General features: G+C 35.6%; 1 pseudogene; it reads right to left on the minus strand.

Annotated features, from left to right (window-relative positions):
- Positions 1–13,055: 13,055 nt before the first annotated feature.
- LOC124520639 (60S ribosomal protein L12-like) lies at positions 13,056–13,958 on the minus strand (annotated as a pseudogene).
- Positions 13,959–14,433: the final 475 nt, after the last annotated feature.

Consider the following 14,433-nt stretch of genomic DNA (forward strand, 5'->3'; position numbering starts at 1 on the left):
AGGAAAATAAAACCATCAATGGTATCATTCCTCCCTTAGTAATTTCCAATATGTATTTAGGCACTGATGTATGCAGCCATCAAATGATCATATCAGAATGAATGGAAATGTTCAGTTGACTGAAATCCTTGAAAGTGAAAGTACTAAAAATCAGGGGCACCTGAGTGGCTCAGTTGGTTAAGTGTCTGACTCTTAATTTCGGCTCAGGTCATTATCTCATGGGTTCATGAGTTTGAGTCCCACATCAGATTCTGTCTCTCTCTCTGCCTCTTTCCCGCTCACTCACTCTCTATCTCTCTCAAAATAAATTGAAAATAAATAAATTTGTAAAAGTTTTTTTTTAATGCAAGTACTAAAAATCATACCTTATCAATCAATCTTTCTTGATCATAGATTGATTCTTTGATATTAAGAAGGCAAATGACCACCTGTAAAGAGTATTAAAAAAGGAAAACATGTTAATTTACTTCAGTTGTATTGTTTCTTACTCAACCTCTATTATTTTAAAAACATTTTGGAAAATTGCTACATATTAGTGTTTCTTCATCTAATGTTTTATTATTATTTATTATTATTATTATTTTTCTTATTTCAGAGAGACAGTGTGAGTGAGGGAGAAGGAAGAGAAAGGGAGAGAATCTCAAGAAAGCTCTATTTTCAGTGTAGAGTGGGACAGGATTCCACCACCCTGGATCATAACCTGAGCCAAAATCAAGAACTGCTATGTTCAACTGAGTGAGCCACTCAAGCACCCCCTAGTGCTTGATTTTTATATGAACAACAAATTGGGTACTCAGAAGCATATATTTATATAGTAAAAGCGAGGATGTAATTTTTAAGACATTTTATTTTCCTATCCTTGATACTTACCTGGTAATATCTGTCAGTATATTCCAGTGAAAATGTATTCTATCAATAAGAATCAACAGATTAAAGATTCCCTACTGAAATACTGAGAGTCTCAAAAAAAAATAATCCAGAAGTATATCAATCATTTTATAGACTATTTTTTTAGAAAACTTTTAGGTTCACAAAACAAAACAAAAAAGGTAGGGACAGCGATTTCCTATCTATTCCATGCTTCTATACATGCATATAGATTCCCTCATTATCAACATCTCACACCACAGTTTTAAGTTTGTTAAAATTTATGTATCAGTGTGTATACATCATTATCACCTAAAGTTGAGAGCTTACACTAGGGATCACTCTTGGGTTATCCACCCTACAATTTGGAAAATTGTATGATGACATACATCCAACATTACAATAGCATCCAGAGTAGTTCTCACCACCCTAAAGATCCTCTGTGCTCTGTCTATTCACTATACCTCCACCAACTCCAGGCAACCACAGATCTTTTTATTACCTCCATCGTTTTGCCTTTTCAAGAATGTTATATAGTTGGAATCATAAAGTATGCAGCTTTTTCATTTGGTATCTTTCACTTAATAAAATTCACCCAAGATTCCTCCATGTCTTTTCATGGCTTGAGAACTTATTTATTTTTGGTGGTCAATATTATTCCATTGCTTGGATGTATCACAGTTTATCCATTCACCTACAAAAATTTATTCCTTGCTTCTAAATTCCTTGGCAGTTATGAATAAGACTGCTATAAACCTCCATGTGAAGGTTTTTGTGCGAACATAAATATTCCCCTCTTTGAGGTACGTGTCAAGAAGCATGGTAGCTGGATAGTATTGTAAGAGTATGAGGTTAGTTTGGTAAGGAATCCAAAACTATATTCCAAAGTAGCTGTACCATTTTGCACTTTGACCAGCAATGAACAAAAGTTCTGTTGTTCCACATCCTCACTAGCATTTAGTGTGGTCAGTGTTCTACATTTTGGCCATTTAAAAGGCCATTTAAAAGGTGTACTATGACATTGCAGTTTTAATTTTTGTTTCACTGATAATATAATATGTGGGCATCTTTTATATGATCATTGCATCTGTCTACCTTCTTTAGTGAAGACTCTGTTAAGATCTTTGACCTATTTTTAATCAGGTTGTTTTCTTATCATCTAGTTTTAAGCATTTGTGTATTTTTCATGAATCTACTTTATCAGATGTATCTTTGCAAGTATTTTCTTTCAGTTTGTGGCTTATCTTTTCTTTCTCTTGACACTTTCTTTTGCAGAGCAAAACCAATAATAGTAATAATTTTAGTGAAGTCCAACTTGCTCATTCTTTCTTTCATGGATTGTTTCTTTGGTGTAGTGTGTAGAATTTATCATCATATCCAAGGTTATCTGGGATTATTTAATGATGGTCTTTCCTAAGAGTTTTGCAGTTCTGAGTTTTACATTTAGGTCTATGATCCATTTTGAGTTAGTGTGTGTGTGTGTGTGTGTGTGTGTGTGTGTGTGACAAGGAGGAGGGGCAAAGAGAAAGAAGGAGACAAAGAATCAGAAGCAGGCTCCAGGCTCTGAGCTGTCAGCACAGAGCCCGACGCAGGGCTCGATCTCACAAATTGTGAGATCATAACCTGAGCTGCAGTCCGATGCCTAACCAGCTAAAGCCACCCAAATGCTCCTAGGTTTTTTGTTTTGCTTTTTTGTTTGTTTGTTTTGTTTTAATGTAGATGTCCTTTTGTTCCAGCACCAGTTGTGTTGAAAATACTATCTTTCCTTCACTGTATTGCTTTTGCTCTTTTATCAAAGATCAGTTAGTAAGTCTGAAGTTTCTGAGTGTTAGTGCCCCAACATTGTTCTTCTCTGTCAATATTGTGATGGGTGTTCTGGGGTTTTTGCCTCTCCACATGTACATTTTAGAATCAGTTTTAAAAACCTGTAAAACAACTTACTGTGATTTTGATTGGGATTGCATTGAATCTATGGTTGTGATGTAGAATTCTTTTTTCATTGTTGGATTTCAACATCAGTGGTCTAAATGCACCAATGAGATTACTGATACAGTTACATTAATACCTGCCATACTTGTTACTATTTATTTGTTGCTGTATCTCAGTTTTTAACAGTTATTTCCATTTTTCAGTGTGTATGAATGTATAGTAAGTTAACTACACAGATGGAGGGAATTATAAGTCTAATCATGCTATAGGTTTTCGATAAATATGGTTTTATTCTAAGGAAAATTTTGTTATTAATAGCAAACAAAATATTATTTGCTGTAGAATGGGCTTAAGCCAATTTCTCTTATTTGATTCTCACTCTGATGATGTATTTATATACAATAAAAACAAAAATAATTCTACTAAAAACAGATTATTTCTATCACTTCTTTTTGATATCAGCCATGTCACTCTGTTAGAGAGTTAAATAATCACATAGTCAATTCATGGATTGTTTTGTTTGTATGCGCAAATGTATTATTCATTTGTGACATTCTACAGTGGGGTTAAGTGAGATAAAACATGGCCTTGTAAGTCTTTTTGGAGAGTGAATAAATCTATATATCAATGGAGATATACACATGTAGATATGTGTAGAGATATATAGATTTCAATATACTACAGAGTACAAAATGATGTGATAATATGCTATGAACTTCATACATGTCTGAGATATTCAGAAGGTGTCTCATGATGAAGGGAAGGATTCCTGCAGGTGAGTGAGGTGCTAAGTTCAGAAAGAATGCTAAATCCACACAAAAGAGAGGGAGATAGAGAAGGTGAAGGAGAGAGAACAAATAGCCCAGCAATGAGCATTATATTCCATATTTTAGCACTATGTTAAATGTATTTTCTAATTTTTACTTCATCCTTGTTTCTCTCACTTAATCATAGGACATACAAGGAGATGGACCTGTATTCCTCTAACAAGTGGGGATGATTTTTACCCACTTTTATAATATGAGGTTTATTCAAGTTGGTATTTTTCTGTCAACTTACAGCTAAAGGAATACTGTGTTTTTTTTAATGTTTACTTATTTTTGAGAGAGAGAGAGAGAGAGAGAGGGACAAAACGTGTGCAAGAGGGGGAGGGACAGAGAGAGAGAGACAGAGGATCTTAGGAGGCTCTGCGAGGAGCCTGTGCAGGGCTTGAACTTACGAACTGTGAGATCATGACCTGAGCTGAACGAAATCAGACGCTCAACCAACTGAGCCACCCACGTGTCCCAAGGATTACTGTCTTAGACATAGTCACCATACCTTAAAATTTTAAACATTCTATAATTTTCTTGAAGATCACAATGCTCTCTACAACTTACAGAGGTCTTTTAAAAATATATATGATTTTGGGGTGCTTGGGTGGTTCCGTTGGTTAAGCATCAGACTTCGGCCCAGGTCATGAACTTGCGGTTCCTGAGTTGGAGCCCCACCTGGGGCTCTGTGCTGACAGCTCAGAGCCTGGAGCCTGCTTCAAATTCTGTGAACCCCTCTCTCTCTTCCCCTTCCCCAGTGTGTGTGTGTCTCTCTCTCTCTCAAAAATAAATAAAGATTAAAATTTTTAAAAAATTATACATGATTTCAGCAAGTTGTTACCTCAACAAGCATCATTCTGTATAAAAAGATTTTTAACATCTTTGTTTAAATAAAGTTCTCTATTTTACTTATGTGAAAATGAGTGATTCAGAAGACCTGTTCTAAATTACAGTGAGGCAGTAGGATGCATTTTGAGGATAACTTTTAACATAGGCTTTCAAAAGAAATAACATGTTTTTTGTTTAAATTAAAATAGTCTAAGCTCTACTAAATTTTTCATCTGATGTTTGGGATGTTATATTGTTGTTTATCTATTTTAAAGGATAAGGGCTCTTGAAAGAATGAGAACTGTTGCCTTTTAGATGATGTTATATGTGCCAAAGTAATTTCATCAATGTGTCTTTCTTCTGCATTTTCTTCCCAAAACTATCCCTGATGGTGAAAGAGACAAACACATTTAAGTGGAATATAGCGTGCAAAGGAGAAAAACCTCATTCTCTCGTGTAGTCACATGAAACTTTAAGGAAGAGACAAATGGCTGGGTGGGATTACAAGAGCTTTCCTCTAAGTACAGATGTCCTTGTTCATTTTGCTTGGCAACAGAAGACTTCTGAGGAATGATGGAGACTTTCTGAATAGTGTCTCTTTAAATCACATCCAGCCCACATCTCTGCTGTAATTTCTCTGTGGTACTTTATAACTAAGGGAACAAGTGCAACTCTTAATCTTGCTTTCAGTACAATATCACTGCAAATGGGTGAAGCCTCTGTCTGCCTTGCATAGTAATTGACAGTCATTTTCTCAATAATAAATGATCTGTGCTTAGACTACATATTTAGATTTCAATTTACTTTATGAACAGTTTTCACAGAGTCCATCCATTGGAATGACAAGTTCCATCTATACACTGTTATTTTATTTAAACATGATGTGCTCCTCAGGTTGGAACTTAGTTATTTTCATATTACCCACACAAAGATAATAAATCTTAATTTCAGCTCTAAGTCATAAATTGATGTCCATTGAATTTTCTATTTTAAATGCCATCTTACATTACTCCTAAGACAATCTCAAGAACATTGCCTCCTTGGTATTCTAGAATACCAATTTTGAGAAACTATCCAAGTGTTTATAGAGAAAATTTGACAACTGTGGTAATAGAAACTGTCAACACTCCTAGAAGGATTTCTACTCATCTACTTTACCAAAAGGAAAATAAGTTTAGACTTGGAAGTAATAAAAACTTAGGAAGTTTGCTGTTATTTTAAATTTTAAAAATGTCATGAAGATCAACAATTAATTTAATTTTCCCTTATTTTGCTACTATGGGGATGAGAGCGTTTTTAAACTTTTCTATCCTTTCCTTTCCTGAATAGTCTCATATATCTGATTAAATTGAAAACATATTTGATTATTTATATTCATTTATGAACTTCATATAAAGCATCATTACATCTTTTCTGTTAAACTCATATTACTATTAACCATATGACTAAAAGTATATTTTTACTTCCCTTGAAGTATTAATTATTATAACAACTTAGACAGGGATAAATATTCCTTTTATATACACCACTCATGGTTTAAAGATACATAGACTTTGCTATGCTACAGAAATAAGTCATGAGGACACATGTAATTGTAGTGACTTTCTTGATTTCTCCAAGGAGTAACAGTTAGATTTTGACAATTCTAGCATTTTTCCATATAAGCACATTTGATTTATGCATTAAACGTCTATTTAGCCTCCATATTTTATGATTTTGTCACAGTTAACTTCCTGGCTAAATTCTTTGTTTTCAATATACTGAATATACTACATTCAGATATTTTACTTTTTTTTTTTTTCTTTCTGAACTTTCCTCATGGCTTTTTCTTTGGGAGAGGTGTGGTAAAGAACACTTCTCACCTCCAACTCCCATGTCTTCATGGTTAGTATAGTGCTATCTTCTCAAGCAACAGTTTTACTGAAAGTAATAGGTTTCTTCTTCTTGTGATTCAGTTCTGGGGCCTTGTCTAGAGAATGGTATTAAATGTATCATTTTTGATAGACTGTTTTTAGTAATAATTTAAAAAAACATTAATATATATATACATAAATAATGATAATTAAAATTTTTTCTTGTTTAAAAAATATAATCAGTTTCTGTTTTTATGTATACAATAGAGAGTTGAGTGTTATAAACAAAAACTAAGGGCATTAAAAGTGGAATATAACTGTGTTTATGTCATGAATGGGTATTTCTAGTGTTCAGAGAATTCATACAATTCAAATGAAAAGAACGTGATCACTTATCTGTGCTCCAAAATTAATTTTTTCAGTTACCACTGGAACATCTCTACTAACATTTACAGTTTCTAAAACGGAACCCACACATGCAGACAAGCATGCACACTCAGAGAGGTACGTCCTGAGTGCATATATGAGTCATAATAATGAAACCTGGCCTTCGTGTTAAACAAGGTGGGAAAGGAACAGATGGCACCTTCTTTGGTGATTGCTCAGGCGGCAGGTCACTTCGAGAGAACAAAATCACCTAACTGATAGAACACTTCTTGCCTAATGATGGCTGTCTTAAATGTCTGGCAGTTCTGTATCTCTCATTTCCTTCAGAATGAGAAGGGAGAAGAAATAATAACATCTGTTTCCAATGCAGCAAACTGACATATAGCTAGCTGTCAGATGTTCCAACTCAGCCTCTTTTCCACAGGAAGCACAATGTTGAGTTGGTTCTAACTCCCCCATGAGGATACTGACTTGACTTTGCCAGACAAATAGTTCAGCTTAGTTAGGCAGGCTCTTCCTGCATAGATAGAACGGAGACTCCTGATTTCCAGGTCCAACTACTCTTGAACTAAGTGGCTTATACATATGGTTTTAGTTTTCTTTTGAGGATGTAAATCTTAAGCCAAGAGTCATTGCCTGGCAAATGCCGAATTTGGATTCCAAATGTGACTCTCTGTTATTAATATTTTTTTTTTTAATTTTTTTTTTCAACATTTATTTATTTTTGTGACAGAGAGAGACAGAGCATGAACGGGGGAGGGGCAGAGAGAGAGGGAGACACAGAATCGGAAACAGGCTCCAGGCTCTGAGCCATCAGCCCAGAGCCCGACGCGGGGCTCGAACTCACGGACCGCGAGATCGTGACCTGGCTGAAGTCGGACGCTTAACCGACTGCGCCACCCAGGCGCCCCTCTGTTATTAATATTTTTAACAGTGGCACAGGTTAATGAGTATCCAAGAAACTAAAACCACTTATTAAAAGTGAAATCGACAGCACATTAATTCTTTAATTGAATAGCTAATGCAGCATATTGTGTGAGAGAGAGAGGATTTGGAAAGAGTCCTTCTTAAATACTGAAGTGGACTGGCAAGCCAATAACAAATATTGTATCACAGTAAGGTAACATTTAGTTTATTTGCAATGAAAGCAAATTTTACTTACTGTACAAAATAATTTTGGCCTTATTTCTCACAGTCAAGTAGTTCTGATTTAGCATGTCTTTTCCACCTGTACACTTATGAAGGTGTCCATTCATCAAAAGAAGGTGGACACAATTTACATAACAAATGAATTGGAGACAAAGCAGTAGCTGATTGAACACATCATGTACCTTATTAGTAGCTATGTTTAACCTATGTAGTTACGTTTAATTTGCTATAACATGGTAAATTGTGTGGGTTCATTATTTACTACATTGACACTTCAGAAAAATTAAGAAGTGAAAGGAAATTAAATATATATGATAGAATTAGAAAGAATAACAATATTATGATTTCAGAGGCATTGAAACAGGTATGTCAACTTCATGTCAGGAGGTTGAGATACATGCATGTATCACCTGGTTATTATCACTGATGCAGAATTAAGCTGTCACACATTTTGGGGGGTTTTTCAATATAATTTTTATTTTTTCATTTGTGGTTACTATTATAGGGTAGAACTCCTCTACCCATGACTTTTGAGCCCACTTTCTTCCATTTCTTCCAGAATGTAGCTCCATCATTTACGTCTTCTTTCACTCAAATCATCAATTCAAATTCATCCACTGAATTTTACTCTCATGATACAAATGCGTTTTATTTTCTCTATCCTAAAACCAAAAACATCTGCATTGGCAAGGCAATCCTGAACCCCTTACCCCTAGTTACTCTGCTCCTTCTAAACTGCTAACTTACAAAAGTGTCTTATAAAAGTAACATATCATAAGAGATATATTACTTTCTCACTACCCACTTAACTTTAAAAAATAAATTATGATTTTATTTAAGTGATGCATGTCTTAAAATCAAATGATACTAAGATAATAATAATAATTATTATTATAATAACAAAATCCACTAGCCAGACTACTTCAAGTCCCAGCTTACTGAGGCAAACTGCCACAGATGTGAACTCATCTAACTTACTGACTGGCTTATTCTGGTATTCACCAGCAAGTTGCTCAATAATATGTATATATCGTTATTATTGATATGTCTCTCATAAATGACCTATTTATTTACTATTGTGTTCTGAGGATACAGTTATCTAATCCTGTCCAACCCACCAGCGGTTCACCTTCCATTATTGTCTCAATATATTAGAAGGAACTGCAAAATCCTTCTCACTACAGTTGAAGAAATCAAATAATCTATTTGTTTCCTAATCCTTCTTCTGAAGTAACTCCAATCTGTACTGGATGACTGCTAGCCAACTGCGTAGCTATAGATCTAGAATATCGCTTTACCCCATCCGCCTTCTGTCCTCCACCCCTCTCCGGTGTTGCATTCCCAGTTTCCAGAGTCTTATGTTTTGACCATTTATAACTTATTCTTTCTTTTGCAGACTACTTACCCTGCAGCAGTTTTTTGAAGAACTCTCCTGCAAAATAAGATATCTGTGAGGTGTTGCATGCAAGAAATAGATTTTAATTGTCGTCTTGACCCTGGTGCACACTTGGATATAAAGTTTCAGATCAGTAATCAATACTTCTCAGTCTCTGAAGGCATGAACTACCATATACTGTGTCTCAGTGATACTCTTGAATAGTATAGTAACAATCTTATTTCTGCTCTGTGATATGTGGACTCCTTTGTTTTTTGTTTCTTTCAGGTTTTTTTTTTTTTGGTTGTTTTTGCTTTGTTTTGTTTTTTTCCTTTGTTTTGTTTTTCTTCTTTGCTACTTTTAGGATAAAAAAAGTTCTCTTTGTTCTCAAATTTTAGAAGAGCTTGTGATAGAATCATTTTATCTTCATTTGTGATGATAAGCCGTTGTTGGGATCTTTTTGTCCGGACACACATCTTCATTATTTGGAAATATTTCTTTTTTATAATCTTCTTCCACTTGTTTTTTCCTATTCACTTTTACTAAAATACACATTACTTGAAAACTGGACACCGTACTATAATATCCCATTTTGCTTTTCTATTTTCTATCTCTGCCTTTTTTCCTATTTTCTGGGAGATAATCTCAACATTATAAGCTTTCATGAAATGTCTAGTGATCTTTGGCTATCGAATCATGATTTAAAGTGAGATACTAAAAAGCTTATTGAGACTCTACATATGTGTTTGATGAGGGTGCTTTTGAATGAAGGACTTCAGAATAAAGTTCTACCATGGCATCTCAAATTGCTTATGTCTGTAGTTTTGTTGTGATTAATGTTTGTTTGCTTGCTTGTTTGAATCTTTTTAGGCTAATTTCTTCAGAGATGAATTTTCAAATCTCTCGCCTGGTGCTACACACCTGGCTGTTTTCATACTGGTAACTGATGGGAGCAACAGGATGGGAACTGGAAAGTTTAATCTTGCATAATTAATTAGTTACAATCATAATTATTTAAGAATTTGGTGAATCTATATTTTTATTTTTTAAAGATCATCTCAGAACCTTTAAAATATGTGTATACCTACACACAAACATATCCACATATAAAAATACAGAGGGACAGTTGAAGAAACATTGCTCTAGAAAGAACAGCACCATTCCTTGTAGTATGAATAGATAGTGTATTCATGGATACTAAAAATTGTAAATGGGTTTTATAAAATTGTACCTGTACCGGTTTTTCAGAGATGAAAAGTGTAATCAAACCATTAAGTAAACTACTTTCATATCATAAAGGGAAAAAAAGTTCCCATTAAATATATTTCACATAAATCCTATGTGCTTCCTAGCCCTTTTTTGTACTCAGTGCTCTGACGTACCAGGACAGTTGAGTATTTCCTCATTCAGCCTAAATTTTCCTGTCAGGTTTTCGGAGTAATTTTCAGCATACTCCCCTCCCCTCAGGTTTTTCTCAGACTGCCCTTGCTTAATACAAATACATTTGGCAGTAACCAAGCAGGAGGTTTCACAGCAAGATCACTGGCTGTAGGCAGATGCCTGGCCAAAAGCGTGCAGGTGGTCCAGTGCTGCCCACACTCCAGACATCCCTGCCAGCACCCCACTGTAAAACTTCATCGCCATCCAGTGACCCCAGCCCCTCACTCTTCAGTGGGGTCTGATTGTTGGGCTTGGTGGGGTTCCTTCTGTGTTTAACCTATTTTTTTTTCTTTACTCTCCGTCTGCCCTAGAGGTAGTGGCTGTTGATGACATTTATAGTTTTCTTATTCCTTAGAGTTTTCTTTACTTCTTTGCATCGCAATTCCCTTTTACTAGTTAATTTTCACCTTAAGCTTTTGTTGTTTTTCATTTTGTTGTGTTTTCTGACCCCTCCCTGGACACTAATACAAAATGGAATACAGTTGGGGCACCTGGGTGGCTCAGTCGGTTAAGCAACCGACTTCTGCTCAGGTCATGATCTCACGGTTAGTGGGTTTGAACCTCACATTGGGCTCTGTGCTGACAGCTCAGACCCTGGAGCCTGCTTCAGGTTCTGTGTCTCCCTCTCTCTGCGCATCCCTGGCTCACACTCTGTCTCTCTCTCTCTCTCTCTCTCTCAAAAATAAACATTAAAAAATTAAAAAAAAAAACAACAAACAACAAAATGGAATACAATTACTCAAAAATGAAGATTTCTCCCCTGCGTTCATTTCTAGTCAAGTGTTTAAACAACAATTTTATCAGTGAGATCCATTCATTGGCTCTAACAGCAAAAATTATTACCTGGCCTTATAAGAAGAATCTGTGGATTTAACAATCTATAAGGAATACCTTCTATCATCGCCACAACCTGCTCAGTAATGTCTTCTGTAATGTCATTTACTAAGGATTGGTAAGTACTATCCCTGTCACCAATATTTCAGACAATTGCAAGTCTGTTTCAAATATGTGTTTGTTTATTTTTTTCTAAATGTGTTTTAATGTCATTGAAAAACAATAACGAATACAAGATGGATGGGAGGTATGCCTTTCCCTTAAGTGATGACATCAGGATTGGGAAAACGGAAGCATCAAATCTTCCGGACCACCTTGATGCTGAGATGCAGACCAATTTGGGTACCATAAGCACAGGGATTTTTGCTATGACAGAATACATGCATCCCATGCAGACCTTGCATTTTGCAAAATCTTAAAATCCTCAGGGCTAATTAGAGAAATAAGGTTGAGCTAGTGCACTTGAAACTAGTGTAATTCTATAAAAGGAATGCACACATGCGACAACAAAATCCTTGGGACATTGAGAAGTAACTTCATTAGTGAAGGCAGGCAGCTCATTACGGCTCTAGACTTTCCTGTAGTGCTAATAAGATTACACCCCCCAAAATGAAAATAAAGTGAAAATACTGGCTTGTTGACCCTATGATAAGGCAGATGGAACTGGACCTCTAAGCATTAGGGGGAGGTAAAACATGCCAGGAACCTAGAACTGTATAAGGCTCAGGATTTACATCTTCATGAAAGAACAATCTGCAAGTATTTCCTTTATCATTAAAACAACAACAAAAATGTAAAGCCAGTAGTATTTTTCCCTGGGCAATATCCATGCTTGTTCCTTTCTTGCTGAAGATTATAATTCTATTAATGATATTCTGGCTGCCTTTACTGCAGAAAATAGTTCATACTCCAACATATGTCGATTATAGTGTACATAACTTTCCTGTTGTCCAATCACTGTTTTAGAAACATGCATTGTAGCAGAATGCAATGTATATGAAAGTTGAATATCTAAAAATTTATCTCCTTAAAATTCTTTGCTCAGTTACCTTTAATGTGTTCGTGTTACTCCTACAGATAAGCTTATCTCAGGTGGAAGTCTGATGGCTTATACCATTAATCACTTACCTTTTTCTGTACTATGATGGAAGACTCAAGGTAAAAATGTAAACTCAAAGTATGATATACAAAGCAGTGTGCTCTTTTACTTATGGGTAGTACAAATTATGTTGCTAGCCATGTTTGTCTTTAATTGCCAGAAAGATAAAAGCAAAATTAAATTTCAATATTAATTTTTATAAATGTTGTATCCCATGTATCTTATCCAATCTGTCATGATGAATGAGTGAATAAAAGATTCTACAGATTACATGTCCTTCCTGTATATTTTGTTTTCAACTAGAATTCCAGACTTCTAGAGCAGAATATGTATAAACTAGAAAAATAAAGATAGGAATTATTTTCCCAAATTAGGAAATAAATTGGTATATGCATTATTTCTAAGAGAAAGTGAGATAATAGTTACTTTATTTAAATATATTTTAGTTACTTTCAAAATAACAGACAAGGGACTATCTGAAGACCTGTTATTTTATAATTTTTGACGATCTGTAGAATGTACCAGAATGACCTAATTATGTCTGGGATTAAAGAATTCTACGTTCATCAATAAAATTCACTCTCTATTAAAATAATAACACCGACAAGTTGGTTAAAGTTGGTATTTGCAAATAAAATGCCATTAGGCAGCCGTGATTCCAGGATTGCAACATATGTTACTAATCAGGTCTTTTAGAAACATTTTAATCTTTGGAGAATTATATTTTTAATATGATATAATATCAATGGGGAGCTTGTCAAATGATCCTTTATTGAAATATTTTCCTTTGTAGTTCTTAACTAGCTGGGCATTCTACTGCACCACTACTGATGTCATCTATGATGTCATGTGGGTGGCAGCCATCAACATTGGAGCCCACAGACTGGGAAGTCCCCAGGATCTCTTTAATGGTTCCCTCCTCTGGCTAAAGATTGGTGCCACATTTGATTGGGCAATGTTGACAATCTCACCAAAAGTGATACTTCCACTGTGCTTAATGTTTTTCTGCTTCTTTCTGTCTCTTGGTGGTTCCTTAAAGGCTTTGATCAGGGCAGAAGCAGAAGGTCCCACTTCAATCTGCACCTGCCTGCTCTGAATGGTTAGTTTCACTGTAATTCTCAGACCCTTCTAATCATCGTTTGCCTTGGTAAATTCATCACCAACCTTTTTTGGAAACAGACTCAGGGGGTTGATCTTCTGGGCCAGGGCAGACACGCACCAACTTCCCCAACGGGGAACCTCAGGTACACGACTTTAATCTCATTGGGGTCAAACTTAGGTGACATGGTAGAGGCGGATGGTGTTGCATGATTCTGGAGGACTAAAGAGATCTGCACCTGGGTCTCCACTGAATTGAAAGCCAAAGGACTCAATATCAGTAGTTTCTGAAAGAAAGCAAGTGAATTCTGATAAACAGTTGATATCTACAAACATTGATTTTATCACTAGTACAAAACATAGCTATACAAAAATGACATTTGCGGGGCGCCTGGGTGGCTCAGTTGGTTAAGCGTCCGACTTCAGCTCAGGTCACGATCTCACAGTCCGTGGGTTCGAGCCCCGCGTCGGGCTCTGGGCTAATGGCTCAGAGCCTGGAGCCTGTTTCGGATTCTGTGTCTCCCTCTCTCTCTGCCCCTCCCCCGTTCATGCTCTGTCTCTCTCTGTCTCAAAAATAAACGTTAATTTTTTTAAATGACATTTGCAAGATATATATGTTGTATTAAATATATAATAAAACCTCTTACTGAACAAACTCTTGCATGTAACTAGAAGAGGTCATATCAGAGGTAAGACAGTAATGATAAATCAGGAAGTACATTATTGAATTCAAATTTCAGCTCCAGTCATTCCTAGGACAAG

This window comes from Lynx rufus, unplaced genomic scaffold (assembly GCF_022079265.1).
Source record: "Lynx rufus isolate CCGP_SWC_20201006 ecotype Redwood Valley unplaced genomic scaffold, mLynRuf1.p SCAF_3, whole genome shotgun sequence".
NCBI classification, from domain to species: domain Eukaryota; kingdom Metazoa; phylum Chordata; class Mammalia; order Carnivora; family Felidae; genus Lynx; species Lynx rufus.